At 42.3% G+C, this 26,709-nt stretch overlaps 1 protein-coding gene across 6 annotated transcripts in view; it reads left to right on the top strand.

The window, feature by feature from the left end:
- Positions 1-26,709, top strand: part of LOC110498640 (type II inositol 3,4-bisphosphate 4-phosphatase) — a 355,960-nt gene that overhangs the window by 83,647 nt on the left and 245,604 nt on the right. For 5 of the 6 annotated variants that reach the window (XR_005037659.1, XM_036954244.1, XM_036954242.1 and 2 more), the window contains one exon: positions 24,152-24,194. The gene's annotated coding sequence lies outside the window, so the exon portion shown is untranslated. The remainder of the gene's footprint in view (positions 1-24,151; positions 24,195-26,709) is intronic. The other variant, XM_036954243.1, reaches the window with a different exon arrangement.

Below are 26,709 nucleotides of genomic sequence, written 5' to 3'. Positions count from 1 at the left end.
TACTTGGCTCATCGCTCTCTAGCAACTCCTTGTGGCAGGCCGGATGCCTGCAAGCTGACTGTGGTCGTCAGTTGAACGGTGTTTCCTCCGACACATTGGTGCAGCTGGCTTCCAGGTTAAGCCAGCGGGTGTTAAGAAGAGCGGCCTGGTGGGTAATGTTTCACTAAATTGAGGAGAAAAAGGGAAGAATTACCCCCCCCAAATAAAATGTATCTTATTATATTTTAAAGACCTCTAGTCTGTACAGGCCTTTCACCCTGGCTTGTCTCTGACTGGCGTAATAGTGGGTGTGTGTATATATATATATACATCTTAATAGCCAGGCCTGTGCTCTTCTATTGAGGGATGGATCTATGGCAGTCAGGTGTAATAGTGGGTGAATATAAATACGAGAGAGAAATACTTTCTTAATAGCCAGGCCTGTGCTCTTCTATTGAGGGATGGATCTATGGCAGTCAGGAGAGACCCCTGTCCAAGATCAAGAGCTCTACACTGGGGACCAGAGTGTCCCGATGCTGCTAGCTTATGGAGGGAGATTCAGTCATGAAGAGCAGAGTTGGGAAGAGAATAAGTTGTTTTTGATCACGAGGTTGGATTGACTTGGATTGCATACAGATTTGCCATGTCCTACCCACATTCTCTCTGTGTGTGTGTGTCCATTTGTCACACTGTGGGAAGCCATCCACCCTTGAAGGCTTGAGATGATGAGAGGAGGTGTTTCTTTATAAGGACAGGTGAATATTTTGGTATGATGTAATATCACTGCTGGAACACCTTGACAGCGATAGATACAATGTTGTCTGGTTCAGGACTTTGAGGAAGAAATCATGGCAGAATAGAACTACCCCTGGTGGACGTGTTTAACTATACTGGGGACCAGAAGTCCCAACAAGAATAGTAAATTAACTGAAATTTGATCAACTGGGAACATGTTGTTGGTCCCCACAAGGTCAAATGCTATTAGGTTTAGGGTCAGGGTTAGGAGCTAGGTTTAGGGTTAAGATTAGATTTTCAGGTTAGCGTTAGGGTTTAGGGAGAATAGGATTTTGAGTGGGACTGAATTTATCACGTTTCAAGGAAGACCCACATGGAGACAATGCCGAAATAACAAAAGTTTATTACTAGAACAGGGGGCAGGCAAAAACGACAGGTCAAGGGCAGGCAGAGGTCAGTAATCCAAGGCGGTGTGACAACATACAGAAATGGCAGGCAGGCTCATGGTCAAAACCAGGAAAACCAGGAACTAGAAACAGACAGGAGCAAAGGGAACACCTCTGGTGGGCTTGACGAACAAAATGAACTGTCAACAGACAAACTGGGGATAATGGGGAAGATGGGCGACACCTGGAGGGGGGTGGAGACAAGCACAAAGACAGATGAAACAGATCAGGGTGTGACAGAATTGTGTGTTCCCACAAGATTAGTTATACAAGACTGTGTGTGTGTGTGTGTGTGTGTGTGTGTGTGCGCGCGCTTCTGCATCCTTGTGTGTATGGGAATGTGTGTGTATGATAGTGTGCTCTGATTAAGATGCATTGGCAGGACACAGCTCCGTTAAGGGCCACACCCACCTCCGGGCCAATGTCATAGCTGGTCTATCTCCCACAGCTGATTAGAAGTGCTTCATAATTGGAAATATCAAGTCCTGACCTTTTAAAGATATTTAATTTATTTTCTTCTAACAAAGCAATTAAACGACCGCGGACGTTTCAGCCCTGTTAGTAAAAGGTTAGCTAATCTGCCTGCTAGGAATCTTAACATACGGCCAAGATGTTTTTGTTTTTTTTAACACTCGCGACAATGATGTGTAACTAAATTAAGCAAAACTATGAAGCTCTCTTCAGGTTCTCAAGCCAACTATATCAGTCACGGATGGACACGGTTAGAACAACAATTAAATACAGTATGTTTTGTTCCTCGTCTTTTTCTTATCCTTTGCTTTTGGCCCCTGTGAATGGTTTAGTGTGGACGGCACTGCATTAGGCATTGTCTAGGTGATGATGTCAGACTTGGGTGTTATGTTAAGTGATTCCCTCTAGAGTCTAAGCCCTGTCTAAGCTGGGGGGGGGGGGGGGGTCATACCAAGGATGGTCATGCTAAGGATCACTTTACCCCTACCTACATGTACAAATGACCTCGACTAACCTGTACCCCTACATATTGACTCGGTACCAACCTGTATATAGCCTTGTTATTGTTATTTTATTGTGTTACTATTTATACTTTTTACTTTAGTTTATTTGATAAATATTTTCTTAACTCTTCTTGAACTGTATTGTTGGTTTAAGGGCTTGTCAGTAAGCATTTCATGGTAATACAACACCTGTTGTATTCGGCGCATGTGACGAATAACGTTTGATTTCATTTGATCATTTAGCTATTTGATTTTGAGTTTGAAGACCCCTTAAGGTATCAAAAAATATTGGATGAAACATGAATTTGGCATTACTGCTATAAGCCAATAGAGACCCACTGAATAACAGATTCACTACATGGAACAACAGATAGGCCAACAAAATACCTAAAGGAAGTTTGTTCTGAAGTGTCTGTCCGATATCAGAGAGTGATTAAAAAGATCAGGAAACGTATTTATTGTGTTTAGTGTGCCGCCCAAACCGTTTGGACGCTACAGACAGAAGTTGGAGGAAGAGGCTGTACCGACTTCGGACGAGTCTTGTGCGGCTTGTCGGAGTCCTTAGAGGGAAATGGAGAACGCCATCGTGTTCGTGGGAGTCTCGTCAAAAACAGTTTGGACGCTAAAGATGTTTTTTTTTTGTGAGACGACCTCTTCACTCATGGTCTGACAAACACCGCTCTAGCTCTGCCACCTTTCACCGCAGATGCGGAAGGGCGATATTGGCAGATGGGGTGGATTGAGACGCAGCCCGTGCAAAAAAAAGACGGGGATGTTTTTGATTATGTTAATTAGATTTCCGCTGGGGCGCAGATATTGTAGGCTAAGGGATTAATAGAGTGGAAGATTGGGTGAGATGAGGTAGGCTTTAGTGTAGTGGGTGGGAGATACATACACACTGCAATGAGTGAATTGGCTTTTCATGAGGTATAGAGGTGTCCTAGAAGAGATTGCAACATGACAGGTATCTCTGAGGCTTCTCTCAGGGGTAATTAAAGGGTTTAGGGTTAGATTGCAACATGACAGGTATCTCTGAGGCTTCTCTCAGGGGTAATTAAAGGGTTAGGGTTAGATTGCAACATGACAGGTATCTCTGGTGCTCCTCTCAGGGCTAAGTAAAGGGTTAGATTGCAACATGATAGGTATCTCTGGTCCTTCTCTCAGGGCTAAGTAAAGGGTTAGATTGCAACATGATAGGTATCTCTGGTGCTCCTCTCAGGGCTAAGTAAAGGGTTAGATTGCAACATGATAGGTATCTCTGGTCCTTCTCTCAGGGCTAAGTAAAGGGTTAGATTGCAACATGATAGGTATCTCTGGTGCTCCTCTCAGGGCTAAGTAAAGGGTTAGATTGCAACATGATAGGTATATCTGGTCCTTCTCTCAGGGCTAAGTAAAGGGTTAGATTGCAACATGATAGGTATCTCTGGTGCTCCTCTCAGGGCTAAGTAAAGGGTTAGATTGCAACATGATAGGTATCTCTGGTGCTCCTCTCAGGGCTAAGTAAAGGGTTAGATTGCAACATGATAGGTATCTCTGGTCCTTCTCTCAGGGCTAAGTAAAGGGTTAGATTGCAACATGATAGGTATCTCTGGTGCTCCTCTCAGGGCTAAGTAAAGGGTTAGATTGCAACATGATAGGTATCTCTGGTGCTCCTCTCAGGGCTAATTAAAGGGTTAGATTGCAACATGATAGGTATCTCTGGTCCTTCTCTCAGGGCTAAGTAAAGGGTTAGATTGCAACATGATAGGTATCTCTGGTGCTCCTCTCAGGGCTAATTAAAGGGTTAGATTGCAACATGATAGGTATCTCTGGTGCTCCTCTCAGGGCTAAGTAAAGGGTTAGATTGCAACATGATAGGTATCTCTGGTCCTTCTCTCAGGGCTAAGTAAAGGGTTAGATTGCAACATGATAGGTATCTCTGGTGCTCCTCTCAGGGCTAAGTAAAGGGTTAGATTGCAACATGATAGGTATCTCTGGTGCTCCTCTCAGGGCTAAGTAAAGGGTTAGATTGCAACATGATAGGTATCTCTGGTCCTTCTCTCAGGGCTAAGTAAAGGGTTAGATTGCAACATGATAGGTATCTCTGGTGCTCCTCTCAGGGCTAATTAAAGGGTTAGATTGCAACATGATAGGTATCTCTGGTGCTCCTCTCAGGGCTAATTAAAGGGTTAGATTGCAACATGATAGGTATCTCTGGTGCTCCTCTCAGGGCTAATTAAAGGGTTAGATTGCAACATGATAGGTATCTCTGGTCCTTCTCTCAGGGCTAAGTAAAGGGTTAGATTGCAACATGACAGGTATCTCTGGTGCTCCTCTCAGGGCTAATTAAAGGGTTAGATTGCAACATGACAGGTATCTCTGGTCCTTCTCTCAGGGCTAAGTAAAGGCCAGCAGTCAAACCCTAGAGAGAGAGAGCTGAGCGGACCTGACGTTTATTGTTACACTCCGACCGCACTGCATTAAAACATATTTCAATGTGCTTTCTTCTCTGTATAGTCAGACATACTCATACACAGAGAGAGAGAATCGACACACAATATCGACACACAAAGTAACGCATGTTAATGCGTTCCGAGAGCCGATCTGTTATCCAACAATTTGTTTTATAGCCCGGCTACTGCAAGTGTGAAAATCCCCCCTACTTGCAATGTATTCGATGCTAAAGTTTTACACAGTATCTGTTCAACAACATCTTTCTTCTTTCATTAATAAAATAACGATAAAAAATATGCAGATATGCAATATGCAATATATATGCAATATGCAAAATGCAGATGTTTATTTCAGCGACAACTCAGCTACATTTCAGTTGCACTTCCCGCCAGCTCCACGACCACGGGTAAAACCTTGCTGAGATGATCAATGTATTTGTTGCGTTGTTTAATCGTCAGTTTCTTGCTTGTAGGCTTGGCAGAGTTGCTGATACATTTTTCACAATAAAGTAGGCTAATGAAGGCAACAAATTGATGCTTACTGGAACACCCAAACTCATGTGCCGCAATGTTTATCAGTACTTTGGTTCCTACTCTCTGAGCCATGCAAATAATTGTGTTGTTGACTGTTGTCACATGCATTTTTAATCCAGCCACAGGAGCTTGACTAGCGAGCCAAAACTTCCCCCTTCTTCCTTTACTTCCACTTCCTCCACCTCTTCCATCTTCCGCCTCTCGCTCACTCTTCTACCTCTCCCCCCTCCCTCAGTCCTTCCCTCCTTCCATTCCTCCCTTCTCCGCTCTCTCCCTTCTCCTTCTCCCCCCTCCCTCAGTCCTTCCCTCCTTCCATTCCTCCCTTCTCCGCTCTCTCCCTTCTCCTTCTCCCCCCTCCCTCAGTCCTTCCCTCCTTCCATTCCTCCCTTCTCCGCTCTCTCCACCCTCCCTCTCCACCCTCCCTCAGTCCTTCCCTCCTTCCATTCCTCCCTTCTCCGCTCTCTCCACCCTCCCTCTCCACCCTCCCTCAGTCCTTCCCTCCTTCCATTCCTCCCTTCTCCGCTCTCTCCACCCTCCCTCAGTCCTTCCCTCCTTCCATTCCTCCCTTCTCCGCTCTCTCCACCCTCCCTCTCCACCCTCCCTCAGTCGTTCGCTCCTTCCCTTCCTCCTTTTCAGCCCCTATCATTGGAATCAATGTGATTGATTCTGTCTCCGTCAATGGATTTCTCTGTCAAGGTGAAGCTGCACTTTAATCATGGTGCATCTTAAATATTTTATCAGTAAGAGTTCACCACGGGGTTGGATAGCCTATGGTGGGAAGGGAGGGATGATTTGAGAGGGATGGAATGAGACATTCAAGTGGCTGCTTTTTATCTCTCAATGGGAATACTGGGAATACATACGTTTGGGTTTGTTGGAGGGATAGTGCTACTTTCTCTGTCTTACAGTCACGCCATGTAAACACCCCCCCCCCCCCCCCCCCCCCCCCCCCCCCCCCACACACACACACACACACGCTTCCTATCCTGTAAAGTGTACCTGGAGACATTTAATAGAAGAATTTCATGGGCTTCAGTGGGCAATTAGGGGGGCATGCGTGTTCCAAAAATAGTCTTGAATTTATTAAAGCCCATTGTTGCGAACGTTCTTCAGCACTGCCTCCAGTCCTAGGGGTTCTAGTGGCTGAATGTGGATTGGTGATGTTATTGCCCATAATGCCATAGCAGTGACTGCTTTGAACTCAGGCCTGATGACTCCCTCTACTCGGGGTAAATTGCTTATATCAAATCAAATTTATTTATATACAGTGCCTTGCGAAAGTATTCGGCCCCCTTGAACTTTGCGACCTTTTTGTCACATTTCAGGCTTCAAACATAAAGATATAAAACTGTATTTTTTTGTGAAGAATCAACAACAAGTGGGACACAATCATGAAGTGGAACGACATTTATTGCATATTTAAAACTTTTTTAACAAATCAAAAACTGAAAAATTGGGCGTGCAAAATTATTCAGCCCCTTTACTTTCAGTGCAGCAAACTCTCTCCAGAAGTTCAGTGAGGATCTCTGAATGATCCAATGTTGACCTAAATGACTAATGATGATAAATACAATCCACCTGTGTGTAATCAAGTCTCCGTATAAATGCACCTGCACTGTGATAGTCTCAGAGGTCCGTCAAAAGCGCAGAGAGCATCATGAAGAACAAGGAACACACCAGGCAGGTCCGAGATACTGTTGTGAAGAAGTTTAAAGCCGGATTTGGATACAAAAAGATTCCCAAGCTTTAAACATCACAAGGAGCACTGTGCAAGCGATAATATTGAAATGGAAGGAGTATCAGACCACTGCAAATCTACCAAGACCTGGCCGTCCCTCTAAACTTTCAGCTCATACAAGGAGAAGACTGATCAGAGATGCAGCCAAGAGGCCCATGATCACTCTGGATGAACTGCAGAGATCTACAGCTGAGGTGGGAGACTCTGTCCATAGGACAACAATCAGTCGTATATTGCACAAATCTGGCCTTTATGGAAGAGTGGCAAGAAGAAAGCCATTTCTTAAAGATATCCATAAAAAGTTTGCCACAAGCCACCTGGGAGACACACCAAACATGTGGAAGAAGGTGCTCTGGTCAGATGAAACCAAAATTGAACTTTTTGGCAACAATGCAAAACGTTATGTTTGGCGTAAAAGCAACACAGCTGAACACACCATCCCCACTGTCAAACATGGTGGTGGCAGCATCATGGTTTGGGCCTGCTTTTCTTCAGCAGGGACAGGGAAGATGGTTAAAATTGATGGGAAGATGGATGGAGCCAAATACAGGACCATTCTGGAAGAAAACCTGATGGAGTCTGTAAAAGACCTGAGACTGGGACGGAGATTTGTCTTCCAACAAGACAATGATCCAAAACATAAAGCAAAATCTACAATGGAATGGTTCAAAAATAAACATATCCAGGTGTTAGAATGGCCAAGTCAAAGTCCAGACCTGAATCCAATCGAGAATCTGTGGAAAGAACTGAAAACTGCTGTTCACAAATGCTCTCCATCCAACCTCACTGAGCTCGAGCTGTTTTGCAAGGAGGAATGGGAAAAAAATTCAGTCTCTCGATGTGCAAAACTGATAGAGACATACCCCAAGCGACTTACAGCTGTAATCGCAGCAAAAGGTGGCGCTACAAAGTATTAACTTAAGGGGGCTGAATAATTTTGCACGCCCAATTTTTCAGTTTTTGATTTGTTAAAAAAGTTTGAAATATCCAATAAATGTTGTTCCACTTCATGATTGTTGATTGTTCACTTGTTGTTGATTCTTCACAAAAAAATACAGTTTTATATCTTTATGTTTGAAGCCTGAAATGAGGCAAAAGGTCGCAAAGTTCAAGGGGGCCGAATACTTTCGCAAGGCACTGTAGCTCTTCGTACATCAGCTGATATCTCAAAGTGCTGTACAGAAACCCAGCCTAAAATCCCAAACAGGAAGCAATGCAGGTGTAGAAGCATGATGGCTAGGAAAAACTTCCTAGAAAGGCCAGAACCTAGGAAGAAACCTAGAGAGGAACCAAGCTATGAGGGGTGGCCAGTCCTCTTCTGGCTGTACCGGGTGGAGATTATAACAAAACATGGCCAAGATGTTCAAATGTTCATAAATGACCAGCATGGTCAAATAATAATAATCACAGAGTTGTCGAGGGTGCAGCAAGTCAGCACCTCAGGAGTAAATGTCAGTTGGCTTTTCATAGCCAATCATTAAGAGTATCTCTACCACTCCTGCTGTCTCTAGAGATTTGAAAACAGCAGGTCTGGGACAGGTAGCACGTCTGGTGAACAGGTCAGGATTCCATAGCGGCAGACAGAACAGTTGAAACTGGAGCAGCAGCACGGCCAGGTGGACTGGGGACAGCAAGGAGTCATCATGCCAGGTATTCCTGAGGCATGGTCCTAGGGCTCAGGTCCTCCAAGAGAGAGAAAGAAAGAGAGAATTAGAGAGAACAAACTTAAATTCACACAGGACACTGGATAAGACAGGAGAAGTACTCCAGATATAACAAACTGACCCTAGCCCCCTGACACATAAACTACTGCAGCATAAATACTGGAGGCTGAGACAGGAGGGGTCAGGAGACACTGTGGCCCCATACGATTATATGCCCGGACAGGGCCAAACAGGAAGGATATAACCCCACCCACTTTGCCAAAGAACAGCCCCCACACCACTAGAGGGATAGCTTCAACCACCAACTTATCATCCTGAGACAAGGCCGAGTATAGCCCACAAAGATCTCCGCCACGGCACAACCCAAGGGGGGGGGGGGGGGCGCCAACCCAGACAGGAAGATCACATCAGTGACTCAACCCACTCAAGTGACGCACCCCTCCTAGGGACGGCATGAAAGAGCACCAGTAAGCCAGTGACTCAGCCCCTGTAATAGGGTTAGAGGCAGAGAATCCCAGTAGAAAGAGGGGAACTGGCCAGGCAGAGACAGCAAGGGCGGTTCGTTGCTCCAGAGCCTTTCCGTTCCCCTTCACACTCCTGGGCCAGACTACACTCAATCATATGACCCACTGAAGAGATGAGTCTTCAGTAAAGACTTAAAGGTTGAGACCGAGTCTGCGTCTCTCACATGGACAGGCAGACCATTCCATAAAAATGGAGCTATATAGGAGAAAGTCCTGCCTCAGCTGTATGCTTAGAAATTCCGTGACCGTAGCGTACGTGTAGGTATGTACGGCAAACACTGTCTACTGTATAACCAAATTGTGTATTTTCTACACTAGTTTTGAGGCAGGTCGAAAACTGCCAATTAAATAGTTTTGGGACCTAGTGTAGCTACGTATCCTGCTTCCCTCCCTGAAGAACTTAATTTCCAGAATTGGCTAGACTGAAGAACATGAATAGACAGCACTAATAATGTCAGAATTTGCATCCTAACTATGTAACAGGATAAACATGCAGAAGAAGAGAGAGACTGTGGCAAAAAAGTATTTAGTCAGCCACCAATTGTGCAAGTTCTCCGACTTAAAAAGATGAGAGAGGCCTGTAATTTTCATCATAGGTACACTTCAACTATGACAGACAAAATTAGAAAAAAAATCCAGAAAATCACATTGTAGGATTTTTAATGAATTTATTTGCAAATTATGGTGGAAAATAAGTATTTGGTCACCTACAAACAAGCAAGATTTCTGGCTCTCACAGACCTGTAACTTCTACTTTAAGAGGCTCCTCTGTCCTCCACTCGTTACCTGTAGTAATGGCACCTGTTTGAACTTGTTATCAGTATAAAAGACACCTGTCCACAACCTCAAACAGTCACCCTCCAAACTCCACTTTGGCCAAGACCAAAGAGCTGTCAAAGGACACCAGAAACAAAATTGTAGACCTGCACCAGGCTGGGAAGACTGAATCTGCAATAGGTAAGCAGCTTGGTTTGAAGAAATCAACTGTGGGAGCAATTATTAGGAAATGGAAGACATACAAGACCACTGATAATTTCCCTCGATCTGGGGCTCCACACAAGATCTCACCCCGTGGGGTCAAAATGATCACAAGAACGGTGAGCAAAAATCCCAGAACCACACGACCTAGTGAATGACCTGCAGAGAGCTGGCACCAAAGTAACAAAGCCTACCATCAGTAACACACTACACCGCCAGGGTCTCAAATCCTGCAGTGCCAGACGTGTCCCCCTCATTGCCAACAAAGGGTATATAACAAAGTATTGAGATAAACTTTTGTTATTGACCAAATACTTATTTTCCACCATAATTTGCAAATAAACTAATTAAAAATCCTACAATGTGATTTTCTGGAATTTTTTTCTCATTTTGTCTGTCATAGTTGAAGTGTACCTATGATGAAAATTACAGGCCTCTCATCTTTTTAAGTGGGAGAACTTGCACAATTGGTGGCTGACTAAATACTTTTTTGCCCCACTGTATAGTGGATGAGAAAGAGAAAAGAGAGAGAGATCAGACTTGCAGCATCGATCTGTGTCTGCATCCTCACTGGCAATGAGTCATCACTTTTTTTCGTATTTTTGTCTCCCACGCTCTCTGTCTCTCCTCTGGTTGCTGGGAGCTGTGTCTTCATATGACCTCTTACACAAGTTATTGCATTTGGAGTGGAGAGGTAACTCTGAGACCTTCCCTCTGCACCTGTTGTAGCTGAGAAGCATTAGTAATAATATTAGGCCTGTTGTAGCTGAGGAGCATTAGTAATAATATTAGACCTGTAGTAGCTGAGAAGCATTAGTAATAATATTAGACCTGTTGTAGCTGAGGAGCATTAGAAAGTGTCCCGTCCTGACTATAGAGAGTCCTTATTTTCTATGGTAGAGTAGGTCAGGGCGTGACTGGGGGGGTTAGTCTAGTTTATTATTTTTATGTGGGGTTCTAGGTTTGATTTTCTATGTTGGTGATTGTGTATGATTCCCAATTAGAGGCAGCTGGTAATCGTTGTCTCTAATTGGGGATCATATTTAGGTAGCCTTTTGCCACCTGTGTTTATGGGATATTGTTTTGAGTTAGTGCACGTAGTATCTCTGCAGTCACGGTTTGTTGTTAGTTTATTGTTCATTTGTTTTTGTCTTTGCTAAGTTTGACTTTATTCATTAAATTATGTGGAACTTAAAATCCGCTGCACCTTGGTCCGACATTTATTCTAGCGAACGTGACAATAAGACTACAATATTAGACCTGTTGTAGCTGAGGAGCATTAGTAATAAAATTATACCTGTTGTAGTTGAGGAGCATTAGTAAGACTACAGTATTAGACCTGTTGTAGTTGAGGAGCATTAGTAAGACTACAATATTAGACCTGTTGTAGCTGAGGAGCATTAGTAATAAAATTATACCTGTTGTAGTTGACGAGCATTAGTAATAATATTATACCTGTTGTAGTTGAGGAGCATTAGTAATAATATTATACCTGTTGTAGTTGACGAGCATTAGTAATAATATTATACCTGTTGTAGTTGAGGAGCATTAGTAATAATATTATACCTGTTGTAACTGAGGAGCATTAGTAATAATATTATACCTGTTGTAACTGAGGAGCATTAGTAATAATATTATACCTGTTGTAGTTGAGGAGCATTAGTAATAATATTAAACCTGTTGTAGTTGACGAGCATTAGTAATAATATTATACCTGTTGTAGTTGAGGAGCATTAGTAATAATATTATACCTGTTGTAGTTGAGGAGCATTAGTAATAATATTATACCTGTTGTAGCTGAGGAGCATTAGTAATAATATTATACCTGTTGTAGTTGACGAGCATTAGTAATAAAATTATACCTGTTGTAGTTGAGGAGCATTAGTAATAATATTATACCTGTTGTAGTTGAGGAGCATTAGTAATAATATTATACCTGTTGTAGTTGAGGAGCATTAGTAATAATATTATACCTGTTGTAGTTGAGGAGCATTAGTAATAATATTATACCTGTTGTAGCTGAGGAGCATTAGTAATAATATTATACCTGTTGTAGTTGAGGAGCATTAGTAATAATATTAAACCTGTTGTAGTTGAGGAGCATTAGTAATAATATTATACCTGTTGTAGTTGAGGAGCATTAGTAAGACTACAGTATTAAACCTGTTGTAGTTGAGGAGCATTAGTAATAATATTAAACCTGTTGTAGTTGAGGAGCATTAGTAAGACTACAGTATTAGACCTGTTGTAGTTGAGGAGCATTAGTAAGACTACAGTATTAAACCTGTTGTAGTTGAGGAGCATTAGTAAGACTACAGTATTAGACCTGTTGTAGTTGAGGAGCATTAGTAAGACTACAGTATTAGACCTGTTGTAGTTGAGGAGCATTAGTAAGACTACAGTATTAGACCTGTTGTAGTTGAGAAGCATTAGTAAGACTACAGTATTAAACCTGTTGAAATTGAGAAGCATTAGTAAGACTACAGTATTAGACCTGTTGTAGCTGAGGAGCATTAGTAAGACCATTAGACCTGTTGTAGCTAAGGAGCATTAGTAAGACCATTAGACCTGTTGTAGTTGAGGAGCATTAGTAAGACTACAATATTACACCTGTTGTAGTTGAGAAGCATTAGTAAGACCATTAGACCGGTTGTAGTTGAGGAGCATTAGTAAGACTACAGTATTAGACCTGTTGTAGCTGAGGAGCATTAGTAAGACTACAGTATTAGACCTGTTGTAGTTGAGAAGCATTAGTAAGACTACAATATTAAACCTGTTGTAACTGGGGAGCATTAGTAAGACTACGGTATTAGACCTGTTGTAGTTGAGAAGCATTAGTAAGACTATTAGACCTGTTGTAGTTGAGAAGCATTAGTAAGACTACAATATTACACCTGTTGTAGCTGAGGAGCATTAGTAAGACTACAGTATTAAACCTGTTGTAGTTGAGGAGCATTAGTAAGACTACAATATTAAACCTGTTGTAGCTGAGGAGCATTAGTAAGACTACAGTATTAAACCTGTTGTAGTTGAGAAGCATTAGTAAGACTACAGTATTAGACCTGTTGTAGTTGAGAAGCATTAGTAAGACTACAGTATTCGACCTGTTGTAGTTGAGAAGCATTAGTAAGACTACAATATTAAACCTGTTGTAGCTGAGGAGCATTAGAAAGACTACAGTATTAGACCAGTTGTAGTTGAGGAGCATTAGTAAGACTACAATATTAGACCTGTTGTAGCTGAGGAGCATTAGTAATAAAATTATACCTGTTGTAGTTGACGAGCATTAGTAATAAAATTATACCTGTTGTAGTTGACGAGCATTAGTAATAAAATTATACCTGTTGTAGTTGACGAGCATTAGTAATAATATTATACCTGTTGTAGCTGAGGAGCATTAGTAATAATATTATACCTGTTGTAGCTGAGGAGCATTAGTAATAATATTATACCTGTTGTAGCTGAGGAGCATTAGTAATAATATTATACCTGTTGTAGTTGAGGAGCATTAGTAATAATATTATACCTGTTGTAACTGAGGAGCATTAGTAATAATATTATACCTGTTGTAGTTGAGGAGCATTAGTAATAATATTATACCTGTTGTAGTTGAGGAGCATTAGTAATAATATTATACCTGTTGTAGCTGAGGAGCATTAGTAATAATATTATACCTGTTGTAGCTGAGGAGCATTAGTAATAATATTAAACCTGTTGTAGTTGAGGAGCATTAGTAAGACTACAGTATTAAACCTGTTGTAGTTGAGAAGCATTAGTAAGACTACAGTATTAAACCTGTTGTAGTTGAGAAGCATTAGTAAGACTACAGTATTAGACCTGTTGTAGCTGAGGAGCATTAGTAAGACCATTAGACCTGTTGTAGCTGAGGAGCATTAGTAAGACTACAGTATTAGACCTGTTGTAGCTGAGGAGCATTAGTAAGACCATTAGACCTGTTGTAGCTAAGGAGCATTAGTAAGACCATTAGACCTGTTGTAGTTGAGGAGCATTAGTAAGACTACAATATTACACCTGTTGTAGTTGAGAAGCATTAGTAAGACCATTAGACCGGTTGTAGTTGAGGAGCATTAGTAAGACTACAGTATTAGACCTGTTGTAGCTGAGGAGCATTAGTAAGACTACAGTATTAGACCTGTTGTAGTTGAGAAGCATTAGTAAGACTACAATATTAAACCTGTTGTAACTGGGGAGCATTAGTAAGACTACGGTATTAGACCTGTTGTAGTTGAGAAGCATTAGTAAGACTATTAGACCTGTTGTAGTTGAGAAGCATTAGTAAGACTACAATATTACACCTGTTGTAGCTGAGGAGCATTAGTAAGACTACAGTATTAAACCTGTTGTAGTTGAGGAGCATTAGTAAGACTACAATATTAAACCTGTTGTAGCTGAGGAGCATTAGTAAGACTACAGTATTAAACCTGTTGTAGTTGAGAAGCATTAGTAAGACTACAGTATTAGACCTGTTGTAGTTGAGAAGCATTAGTAAGACTACAGTATTCGACCTGTTGTAGTTGAGAAGCATTAGTAAGACTACAATATTAAACCTGTTGTAGCTGAGGAGCATTAGAAAGACTACAGTATTAGACCAGTTGTAGCTGAGGAGCATTAGAAAGACTACAATATTAAACCTGTTGTAGCTGAGGAGCATTAGAAAGACTACAGTATTAGACCTGTTGTAGTTGAGAAGCATTAGTAAGACCATTAGACCTGTTGTAGTTGAGGAGCATTAGTAAGACTACAATATTACACCTGTTGTAGTTGAGAAGCATTAGTAAGACCATTAGACCGGTTGTAGTTGAGGAGCATTAGTAAAGACTACAGTATTAGACCTGTTGTAGCTGAGGAGCATTAGTAAGACTACAGTATTAGACCTGTTGTAGTTGAGAAGCATTAGTAAGACTACAATATTAAACCTGTTGTAACTGGGGAGCATTAGTAAGACTACGGTATTAGACCTGTTGTAGTTGAGAAGCATTAGTAAGACTATTAGACCTGTTGTAGTTGAGAAGCATTAGTAAGACTACAATATTACACCTGTTGTAGCTGAGGAGCATTAGTAAGACTACAGTATTAAACCTGTTGTAGTTGAGGAGCATTAGTAAGACTACAATATTAAACCTGTTGTAGCTGAGGAGCATTAGTAAGACTACAGTATTAAACCTGTTGTAGTTGAGAAGCATTAGTAAGACTACAGTATTAGACCTGTTGTAGTTGAGAAGCATTAGTAAGACTACAGTATTCGACCTGTTGTAGTTGAGAAGCATTAGTAAGACTACAATATTAAACCTGTTGTAGCTGAGGAGCATTAGAAAGACTACAGTATTAGACCAGTTGTAGCTGAGGAGCATTAGAAAGACTACAATATTAAACCTGTTGTAGCTGAGGAGCATTAGTAAGACTACAATATTAAACCTGTTGTAACTGAGGAGCATTAGTAAGACTACAGTATTAGACCTGTTGTAGTTGAGAAGCATTAGTAAGACCATTAGACCTGTTGTAGCTGAGGAGCATTAGTAAGACTACAGTATTAGACCTGTTGTAGTTGAGAAGCATTAGTAAGACTACAGTATTAGACCTGTTGTAGTTGAGAAGCATTAGTAAGACTACAGTATTCGACCTGTTGTAGTTGAGAAGCATTAGTAAGACTACAATATTAAACCTGTTGTAGTTGAGAAGCATTAGAAAGACTACAGTATTAGACCTGTTGTAGTTGAGAAGCATTAGTAAGACCATTAGACCTGTTGTAGTTGAGGAGCATTAGTAAGACTACAATATTACACCTGTTGTAGTTGAGAAGCATTAGTAAGACCATTAGACCGGTTGTAGTTGAGGAGCATTAGTAAAGACTACAGTATTAGACCTGTTGTAGCTGAGGAGCATTAGTAAGACTACAGTATTAGACCTGTTGTAGTTGAGAAGCATTAGTAAGACTACAATATTAAACCTGTTGTAACTGGGGAGCATTAGTAAGACTACGGTATTAGACCTGTTGTAGTTGAGAAGCATTAGTAAGACTATTAGACCTGTTGTAGTTGAGAAGCATTAGTAAGACTACAATATTACACCTGTTGTAGCTGAGGAGCATTAGTAAGACTACAGTATTAAACCTGTTGTAGTTGAGGAGCATTAGTAAGACTACAATATTAAACCTGTTGTAGCTGAGGAGCATTAGTAAGACCATTAGACCTGTTGTAGTTGAGGAGCATTAGTAAGACTACAATATTACACCTGTTGTAGTTGAGAAGCATTAGTAAGACCATTAGACCGGTTGTAGTTGAGGAGCATTAGTAAAGACTACAGTATTAGACCTGTTGTAGCTGAGGAGCATTAGTAAGACTACAGTATTAGACCTGTTGTAGTTGAGAAGCATTAGTAAGACTACAGTATTAAACCTGTTGTAGTTGAGAAGCATTAGAAAGACTACAGTATTAGACCTGTTGTAGTTGAGAAGCATTAGTAAGACCATTAGACCTGTTGTAGTTGAGGAGCATTAGTAAGACTACAATATTACACCTGTTGTAGTTGAGAAGCATTAGTAAGACCATTAGACCGGTTGTAGTTGAGGAGCATTAGTAAAGACTACAGTATTAGACCTGTTGTAGCTGAGGAGCATTAGTAAGACTACAATATTAAACCTGTTGTAGCTGAGGAGCATTAGTAAGACTACAATATTAAACCTGTTGTAACTGAGGAGCATTAGAAAGACTACAGTATTAGACCAGTTGTAGCTGAGGAGCATTAGAAAGACTACAATATTAAACCTGTTGTAGCTGAGGAGCATTAGAAAGACTACAGTATTAGACCTGTTGTAGTTGAGAAGCATTAGTAAGACTACAATATTAAACCTGTTGTAGCTGAGGAGCATTAGTAAGACTACAATATTAAACCTGTTGTAACTGAGGAGCATTAGTAAGACTACAGTATTAGACCTGTTGTAGTTGAGAAGCATTAGTAAGACCATTAGACCTGTTGTAGCTGAGGAGCATTAGTAAGACTACAGTATTAGACCTGTTGTAGTTGAGAAGCATTAGTAAGACTACAGTATTCGACCTGTTGTAGTTGAGAAGCATTAGTAAGACTACAATATTAAACCTGTTGTAACTGGGGAGCATTAGTAAGACTACGGTATTAGACCTGTTGTAGTTGAGAAGCATTAGTAAGACTATTAGACCTGTTGTAGTTGAGAAGCATTAGTAAGACTACAATATTACACCTGTTGTAGCTGAGGAGCATTAGTAAGACTACAATATTAAACCTGTTGTAGCTGAGGAGCATTAGAAAGACTACAGTATTCGACCTGTTGTAGTTGAGAAGCATTAGTAAGACTACAATATTAAACCTGTTGTAGCTGAGGAGCATTAGTAAGACTACAGTATTAAACCTGTTGTAGTTGAGAAGCATTAGTAAGACTACAGTATTAGACCTGTTGTAGCTGAGGAGCATTAGTAAGACCATTAGACCTGTTGTAGCTGAGGAGCATTAGTAAGACTACAGTATTAGACCTGTTGTAGCTGAGGAGCATTAGTAAGACTACAGTATTAGACCTGTTGTAGCTGAGGAGCATTAGTAAGACCATTAGACCTGTTGTAGCTGAGGAGCATTAGTAAGACCATTAGACCTGTTGTAGTTGAGGAGCATTAGTAAGACTACAATATTACACCTGTTGTAGTTGAGAAGCATTAGTAAGACCATTAGACCGGTTGTAGTTGAGGAGCATTAGTAAGACTACAGTATTAGACCTGTTGTAGCTGAGGAGCATTAGTAAGACTACAGTATTAGACCTGTTGTAGTTGAGAAGCATTAGTAAGACTACAATATTAAACCTGTTGTAGCTGAGAAGCATTAGTAAGACTACAGTATTAAACCTGTTGTAGTTGAGAAGCATTAGTAAGACTACAGTATTAGACCTGTTGTAGTTGAGAAGCATTAGTAAGACTACAGTATTCGACCTGTTGTAGTTGAGAAGCATTAGTAAGACTACAATATTAAACCTGTTGTAGCTGAGGAGCATTAGAAAGACTACAGTATTAGACCTGTTGTAGTTGAGAAGCATTAGTAAGACTACAATATTAAACCTGTTGTAGCTGAGGAGCATTAGAAAGACTACAGTATTAGACCTGTTGTAGTTGAGAAGCATTAGTAAGACTACAATATTAAACCTGTTGTAGCTGAGGAGCATTAGTAAGACTACAATATTAAACCTGTTGTAACTGAGGAGCATTAGTAAGACTACAGTATTAGACCTGTTGTAGTTGAGAAGCATTAGTAAGACCATTAGACCTGTTGTAGCTGAGGAGCATTAGTAAGACTACAATATTACACCTGTTGTAGCTGAGGAGCATTAGTAAGACTACAGTATTAAATCTGTTGTAGTTGAGAAGCATTAGTAAGACTACAGTATTAAACCTGTTGTAGCTGAGGAGCATTAGTATGTTCAACGTGTGTATACTAGACTACAGAACACAGGTCACAATTCATCACAATTCATCCAGTGGGTGGATCTCTCTCCAATTGTGCAGGGAATGAAGAAAATAATTACCCCCTTTTTTTCACACCCACCCACAACGTGTCCCCCCCAAAACGCATATTTCTTCTCCTCCAACACGTACCCCCCCCCCCCCCCCCCCCCCCCCCCTCGTTTATACACGTGCGCTAAACGCATGGAAGATCAACGATTTATACATTCAGTCATGTTTTGTCGGGAGCACACAATCAGGCCTTTCCTAAGCTCCGCTAGGTCACAAAGACTTGTCGTTCCCTGCCTTAAAATTGCCACCTGTGGTAGAAATAATGAGTTTTCTCAAGTGTGACACCTACAGTGTGGTATTCCAAGCTCCCTGGAGAGGCACAACATACGGAAGAAAGAAGCAGGGGAAAATTGAGCGAGAATGCTCACCTCGTCAACACCATTGCCTTCTGTCAAATGAAAAGAGCAGTGAGGAGAAATGCTTTATTACCTGCTAGCACCTTGATCAGTGGAGTGTTGAGGATGGGTTATGTGTGTGTGTGTGTGTGCGTGCGTGCGTGAACTGAAGAGATCGCTATCTATCCGTCTCCCCGAATATGATTAATAACACTGCTTGTATATGCAGCTAAAAGCTATAAGGAATTGGGGCATGTGCCACTGCGACTGCAAATGCGACGTGGAATATGTAATGCCTGTAGAATAATGAGGTGGAAACGGGCGACAATGCCGACTGAGTCATTGCTGTGAAATTACGTACTCCGCAACCGTTGTGAGGTGGGTAAAACTGGCAGGTTTTTGTCTCCACCCGACTCTTAGTCTTCGAGCGACTGTAATAAGATTCCCAAGAGATTAGGTGATAAAGTGAAACCAGGTGAAATGCTCTTTCCTCTCCTCTTCTCTCTCCCCCTCTTTCCTCTCCTCTTCTCTCTCCCCCTCTTGGGACTTATTGAAAAGCATTAGGCCATCAAAATCAGGTTATTCCAGCGTTGAAAAATGTTTTAAGGGTTTTCAAAATAATCCCCCGTGTGAGCAGTCGCCGACGGTAACAAGCCTCTTGAAGTGTGTCAACATTTGTACGTGAACCATTTATAACAAAACAACTAGTTATCAAATCAAATTTAATCAAATATAATTGGTCACATACACATATTTAGCAGATGTTATTGCAGGTGTAGCGTAATGCTTGTGTTCCTAGCTTCAACGGTGCAGTAGTATCTAACAATTCACAACAATACACACACATCTGAAAGTAAAAAAATGTAGTTAAGAAAATATATAAATATTAGATTGAGCAATGTCAGAGTGGCATTGACTAAAATACAATAGAGTAGAATACAGTATATACATATGAGATGAGTAAAGCAGTATACAAGAACATTATTTAAACATTATTAAAGTGACTAGTGTTCCATTATTAAAGTGGCCAGCGATTCTATGTATATAGGGCAGCAGCCTCTAATGTGCAGGGTTGCATAACAAGGTGGTAGCCGGCTAGTGATGGCTATTTAACAGTCTGATGGCCTTGAGATAGAAGCTGTTTTTCAGTCTCAGTCCCAGATTTGATGCACCTGTACTGACCTCGCCTTCTGGATGATAGCGGGGTGAACAGGCAGTGACTCGGATGGTTGAAGTCCTTGATGATCGTTTTGGCCTTCCTGTGACATCGGGTGCTGTAGGTGTCCTGGAGGGCAGGTACTTTGCCCCCGGTGATGAGTTGGGCAGACCCGCACCACCCTCAGGTCGTCAGAGGGTAAAAAAGTTATGATTAGTAGATGTTGTTCAACTTTGCTCATTTACCAGAGTTGTTTCTCTGTGTTATTTGTCAACTTAACTGTAATTCAAATCAGCATTTGCTTCAATATAAGATGGGAACCTTGAAAACAGAGAACTGTAGGTTGATGATTACGGAGTGAGACACAAACAAACAAGTTGAATGCCAAGGCTCATGAGGGCGAGAAAGACTTATTCATTCCATCTACAGTATTTCATCTATTCCAGCCCAGTGAGGTAAAACGTTTCATTAAGGATACCCTCACCAAAGGGCAAATTAACTCAATTACACATTCAAGGAAGTTGATCAACAATCGTGGAAGTTGAAGTTAATCCTCAATATAGACATTCATTAGCTTTAGGGTTGGCTGGGTTTTTCAATCAGACTTCGCTAAACGAATTCACCATGGCGTTTGTTATTATAGGAAAACTCACCTTGAGTGTAGCCAGGAATGAAGAGTTCTGAACATACTGATGCATCTGTTGGCATCAAGGCGACAAATGTCGCAGTAAATTATTGTAGGTACATTGGCTCTTTGAGTGTGAAACTCGCAGCTCAGACCACCTTACAAAATACTGTAGAACTCAACCACTCTTGACGATGGATTAGGCATGTTTTTCTTTTGAGGTTTAAAGAGAGTTACTCTACATTATACGAAGTAATGAGCAGGTTAGGTAACCAACCACCACTAATTTCACATGGGTCGCAAAAAAAACATCTCTTGTTTGGGATTCTGACTGTGCCTCATTTAACGAGTGACACCTCCATCAGCCCTACATCTACTGAAGATACCGTGGACTCAATTAAGACAAGTGTGACTCCCTCCAAATCCTCGACAAGGCTGGTGGGGCTTAAAGCAGCAGAGGCGGGTTACAATGTGTCATATTCAGAGGTTGTCCCCGAGGGCCAAGCTGAGCCCTCCGAGCTGACATAAGTACACTCCTGGATCATAGAGTGCTCCAGTAGAATCGGAGAAATCATGTCTTGCCTTGTGTACAGTATCGAGTATAATCCTCCGTGGGCAGATTCTGTATGTAGACTGAAGAATCTGCCGGGACTGAATGGGATGTGTGAGATAACAAGCAGCAGTAGTTCCGGTCTTTGGGTTTGTGTCACTGGTTATTTTGACATATCTTCTCCTTCAGTGCTTCACGTGTGTGTGCCCACACAGATCGGAAAGGGGAGGGGCTTTGGCTGAAAGTTTCCTTGTACAAGGGTTGAGAACTCTCAATTTCTAACATATAGGTGACCAAATTACACAATATTTTACTTGTAAGTTAACATAAATTATATCAAGTATAATACACTCTTGGAACTTACAAGTGTTTCAATGCAAACATGCTTTACCCTGTGTACAGTGGGACAATATCGACTCAAAAACCTTGTTACAGTCACAAAGGCCAAACAACTAGATACTCAGCAGTGGTTCTCAATCCTGGTCCTGGGGACCCAAAAGGGTGCACATTTTTGTTTTTGCCCTAGCACTACACACCTGACTCAAATCATCAACGCCTTTTGATGAGTTGATAATTTGAATCAGCTGTGTAGTGCTAGTGCAAAAACAAAAATGTGCACCCTTTTGGGTCCCCAGGACCAGGATTGAGAACCAGTGAGATACTGTAATGCAAATGCCTGTCAAAGACTGTTGGGTTGAAAAAAAACATTGCCCGATACAACTGAGGACTTTTCTAACAGAGTGCAGGTCTCTATTATATCTTTCATTCATAACTTTGTACCCTGCACCTGCAGTATCAACCGGCACACACCTATTCTCAGAGCCACAGAGGCTCCAACAAGGGTTTCTTGACTAAAGGGTCTCATAAAGAGAGTGTAAAAAGGTTATCTTGGCGTGTTCTTTAAATAACATGGGCCAGAGCATTATGAGCATTACGGCTATTCACAGTAATGTCCTGATCACAGAGAGTCCACCAGCCGCATTTCCTGCACAGCCTTTTCAATCCAATTTAGAAAAAAGGGCCTATTCAGTTTTATTTCTTTCTAAATCTTAACAACTCTGCTCTCTCCACGTTCTGGTAAGCATGTCTTAGGCCACATTTAAAGTTCGAATCCTTAAGTGAAATGACTTCTTAGTGTACATTTTATAGCTAAAATCCTTAATTGAAACAATAACAAAGCAGTCAACCCGCCTCTGTGTCTGTAAAAAGCTAAGGGATGTGCCTGGAGAAATGTAACCACTCTCAAAGTGTATAGACAGAGCTATGGATGCAATGACTGATACCCATGCTGTTACAGTTTAACCATGTTTTGAGGCTATGCAGCCCTCAAACTCAACTGGACTTTTTCATTGTTCCTCTCTAATCAGGGACTGATTTGGACGTGGGACACCAGATGGGTGCAATGAATTATTAGGTAGAACAGAATTCCAGCTGAAATCCAGCAGGTTCTGGATAAGAGAGAATAGGGTAAGAGAGAATCTGTTCTATGTAGTGTTTGTTTACATGTACATTGTTTACAAACATCGGTGTAAAACAAACTTATATTCTGGGTTCTGATGGGGCATGACCGTTGAACTAAGCTCATGAGGCATGTATAAGTTATATGCTTCAAGAATCAATGGGTATATACAGTATCATTCATTTATAAGTCCAAAAATTGATGTAGCAACTAAGTTTTCTTGCTTTAAAGGAGAGCAAATTGGCAAACCCTCAGCAGTGACTGGAAGCTGCTCCTTCCTGTATGACGCTGTATGTAACAGTCTCTGCTGTGTTTTCCATAAACAATAACTGTTTTAGATATGGCGTGAGACAATATTTTATTTTATCGTTTTGACGGTTAGTTAGAGTGAAGTAAAAAATGGGCTGAGTGCTTGTGGGAATAATTCATCAACACACAGCTTAGGCTATAACGTTGAATCACAGCCAGGAATTCAACTCACATATCCCCCCCCCCCCCTCTTTCTCTTCCCGCTGGGCGGGAGTGAGGCATGCTGGGAGGAATCTATTTGCATGGTGTTTCTGTACGCCTCATTATGTTTCAAAGGCGATCAACGCCAACACACTGGAAAGAACACAAGCTCTGCTGAGGCATAGTTAGAGCCCAGGGTGTCACATTGTCCTGTATTCACAAAGAGTCTCCCTGTCTTATTCATTAGGATCCAAACCACAAAACGGATCCTAAATTAGCACTCCTACTCTAGGACACTGGGAACACGGGCCATTGTACCAGGGCAATGGATTCTGAGAATATTTGATGGTCGGTAATTATTAAAGTTTTGTCTCTAATTCATGATTTATTTCTGTTTATCTTAATTTTCTATAAAGGTAGTCCTGGTGAGATGTAATATCTCTTTTATGGGAGAGACCAGTTTACTGTCCAGAATGGAAGTGTCATATGAAATAAGGATCAAGGGGGGTGAACTCTGACAGCTGATAAGGACACGTGGATTTTAAAGAGGCACTTCCTGGGTTTGTTAGCTTGTCTGTGTGTTTGTTTGTGTGCTTACTCCAACACTGTTGACCAGAGGCTACATAAACCTGGCCCCAGTATCAGACCATCTGTTAGCATTCACCATGCAAAACTACTGAGCGTTCCCCCCAATACTGACCATCTGAAATAGCTGTAATGTAGGCACGTGTGCATGAAAGTTACCCAAGCTAATGAAGTGAGAGAGAGGGCGAGAGAGAGAAAGAGTGAGAGAATCTAACCACACGCCAGCCAGTGCCAGCACTCAGTCAATTCGCTAATCTGGATGAAAACGTGTAGCAGTCAGTGATTTGTCAGCTTCAGAATGGGACAAGCAGAAGGCTGCAGCACAGAGCTGCTGTGTTGTGTGGATGCCTGCCTGGGTGTCTGTCTTACTGTCTGTCTGGCTCTGTGTATTGTTCTCCGGGAGCAGACTTCCTGACCGCGGTCTTATTCTCTCAGCAGACTCCCTGCCAGACCCCCTGCGCCACGCAGACTAGAGCTGGTGAGTTGGCACATCCCGAGTGAGGCCATGCCAGGCATTTGTATATACACACACACATTCGCGGGCAATCACAGATGCACATGTGCACACGCGCGCCTGAACATGCAAAAACGAAATGCACATATGCATAACACTCTTCCAACCCTGTCTGTCAGTGTGTGTGTGTACATCAGTATCTGTGTCTGTGTGTGTACATCAGTATCAGTATCTGTGTGTGTACATCAGTATCAGTATCTGTGTGTGTACATCAGTATCGGTGTCTGTGCGTGTGTATCAGTATCTGTGTGTGTATCAGTATCTGTGTGTGTACATCAGTATCAGTATCTGTGTGTGTGTATCAGTATATGTGTGTGTGTATCAGTATATGTGTGTGTACATCAGTATCTGTGTGAGTACATCAGTATCGGTGTCTGTCAGTGTGTACATCAGTATCAGTATATGTGTGTGTACATCAGTATCTGTGTGAGTACATCAGTATCGGTGTCTGTCAGTGTGTGTGTGTACATTAGTATCAGTATATGTGTGGGTCTTCAGTCTCCAGTATGCCGACGGTGAGTCTCGTCGCCCTCCCATGTGTGTGGCTGATGGAAACTCTGATTCCCCGGTCGGCTGCACCAGCACTGTGCCTCCCGAGCTGACGAGTGACACTGATGAATCAGATTATCTCTCTCCTTCCTTCCCTCCATCCCTCCTTCCCTCTCTCCATCTCTCGCAGGAGGCCTGACCTTTCCAAATAAAACTCATCTCCCTTGTTGATTCCTTGCCTACAAATCCCTTACAGCAACACTTCACACTCCCTCACCTCACAAAGCCCCTACAGCAACACTTCACACTCCCTCACCTCACAAAGCCCCTACAGCAACACTTCACGCTCCCTCCCCTCACAAAGCCCTTACAGCAACACTTCATGTTCCCTCCCCTCACAAATCCCTTACAGCAACACTTCACACTCCCTCACCTCACAAAGCCCCTACAGCAACACTTCACGCTCCCTCCCCTCACAAATCCCTTAATAGCAACACCTCACACTCCCTCACCTCACAAAGCCCTTACAGCAACACTTCACGCTCCCTCCCCTCACAAATCCCTTACAGCAACACTTCACGCTCCCTCCCCTCACAAAGCCCTTACAGCAACACTTCACGCTCCCTCCCCTCACAAATCCCTTACAGCAACACTTCACACTCCCTCACCTCACAAAGCCATTACAGCAACACTTCACGCTCCCTCCCCTCACAAATCCCTTACAGCAACACTTCACGCTCCCTCCCCGCACAAATCCCTTACAGCAACACTTCACGCTCCCTCCCCTCATAAGCCCTTACAGCAACACTTCACGCTCCCTCCCCTCATAAGCCCTTACAGCAACACTTCACGCTCCCTCCCCGCACAAATCCCTTACAGCAACACTTCACGCTCCCTCCCCTCATAAGCCCTTACAGCAACACTTCACGCTCCCTCCCCTCATAAGCCCTTACAGCAACACTTCACGCTCCCTCCCCTCATAAGCCCTTACAGCAACACTTCACGCTCCCTCCCCTCATAAGCCCTTACAGCAACACTTCACACTCCCTTTCATAAAGCCCTTACAGCAACACTTCATGCTCCCTCCCCTCATAAAGCCCTTACAGCAACACTTCACGCTTCCTTTCATAAAGCCCTTACAGCAACACTTCATGCTCCCTCCCCTCAAAAATCCCTTACAGCAACACTTCACGCTTCCTTTCACAAAGCCCTTACAGCAACACTTCACGCTCCCTTTCACATCCCTTACAGCAACACTTCACGCTCCCTCTCCTCACAAAGCCCTTACAGCAACACTTCACGCTCCTTCGCCTCACAATACCCTTACAGCAACGCTTCACACTCCCTTTCATAAAGCCCTTACAGCAACGCTGCACGCTCCCTCCCCTTACAGGGCTTTGTATGTGTGTTCCTAGGATATCAATACAAAAACCCCTACCTTCTTTCCTGTTTGAGATGTCACTCCTCTCACTCTCACTACTGTTACTGAGGAGTGGATATGGCAGTTATCCCCAAAATTGTTGAAACGTGGCACACTGCATGCTCCCTCACCTCACAAAGCCCTTACAGCAACACTTCATACTCCCTCCCCTCACAAAGCTCTTACAGCAACACTTCATGTTCCCTCCCCTCATAAAGCCCTTACAGCAACACTTCACGCTCCCTCCCCTCACAAATCCCTTACAGCAACACTTCACGCTCCCTCCCCGCACAAATCCCTTACAGCAACACTTCACGCTCCCTCCCCTCATAAGCCCTTACAGCAACACTTCACGCTCCCTCCCCTCATAAGCCCTTACAGCAACACTTCACGCTCCCTCCCCGCACAAATCCCTTACAGCAACACTTCACGCTCCCTCCCCTCATAAGCCCTTACAGCAACACTTCACGCTCCCTCCCCTCATAAGCCCTTACAGCAACACTTCACGCTCCCTCCCCTCATAAGCCCTTACAGCAACACTTCACGCTCCCTCCCCTCATAAGCCCTTAC

The sequence above is a fragment of the Oncorhynchus mykiss genome, chromosome 19 (assembly GCF_013265735.2).
Source record: "Oncorhynchus mykiss isolate Arlee chromosome 19, USDA_OmykA_1.1, whole genome shotgun sequence".
Classification (NCBI taxonomy): domain Eukaryota; kingdom Metazoa; phylum Chordata; class Actinopteri; order Salmoniformes; family Salmonidae; genus Oncorhynchus; species Oncorhynchus mykiss.
Note: the sequence above shows the minus strand (reverse complement) of the source record. Positions and strands in the feature narration are given on the sequence as shown.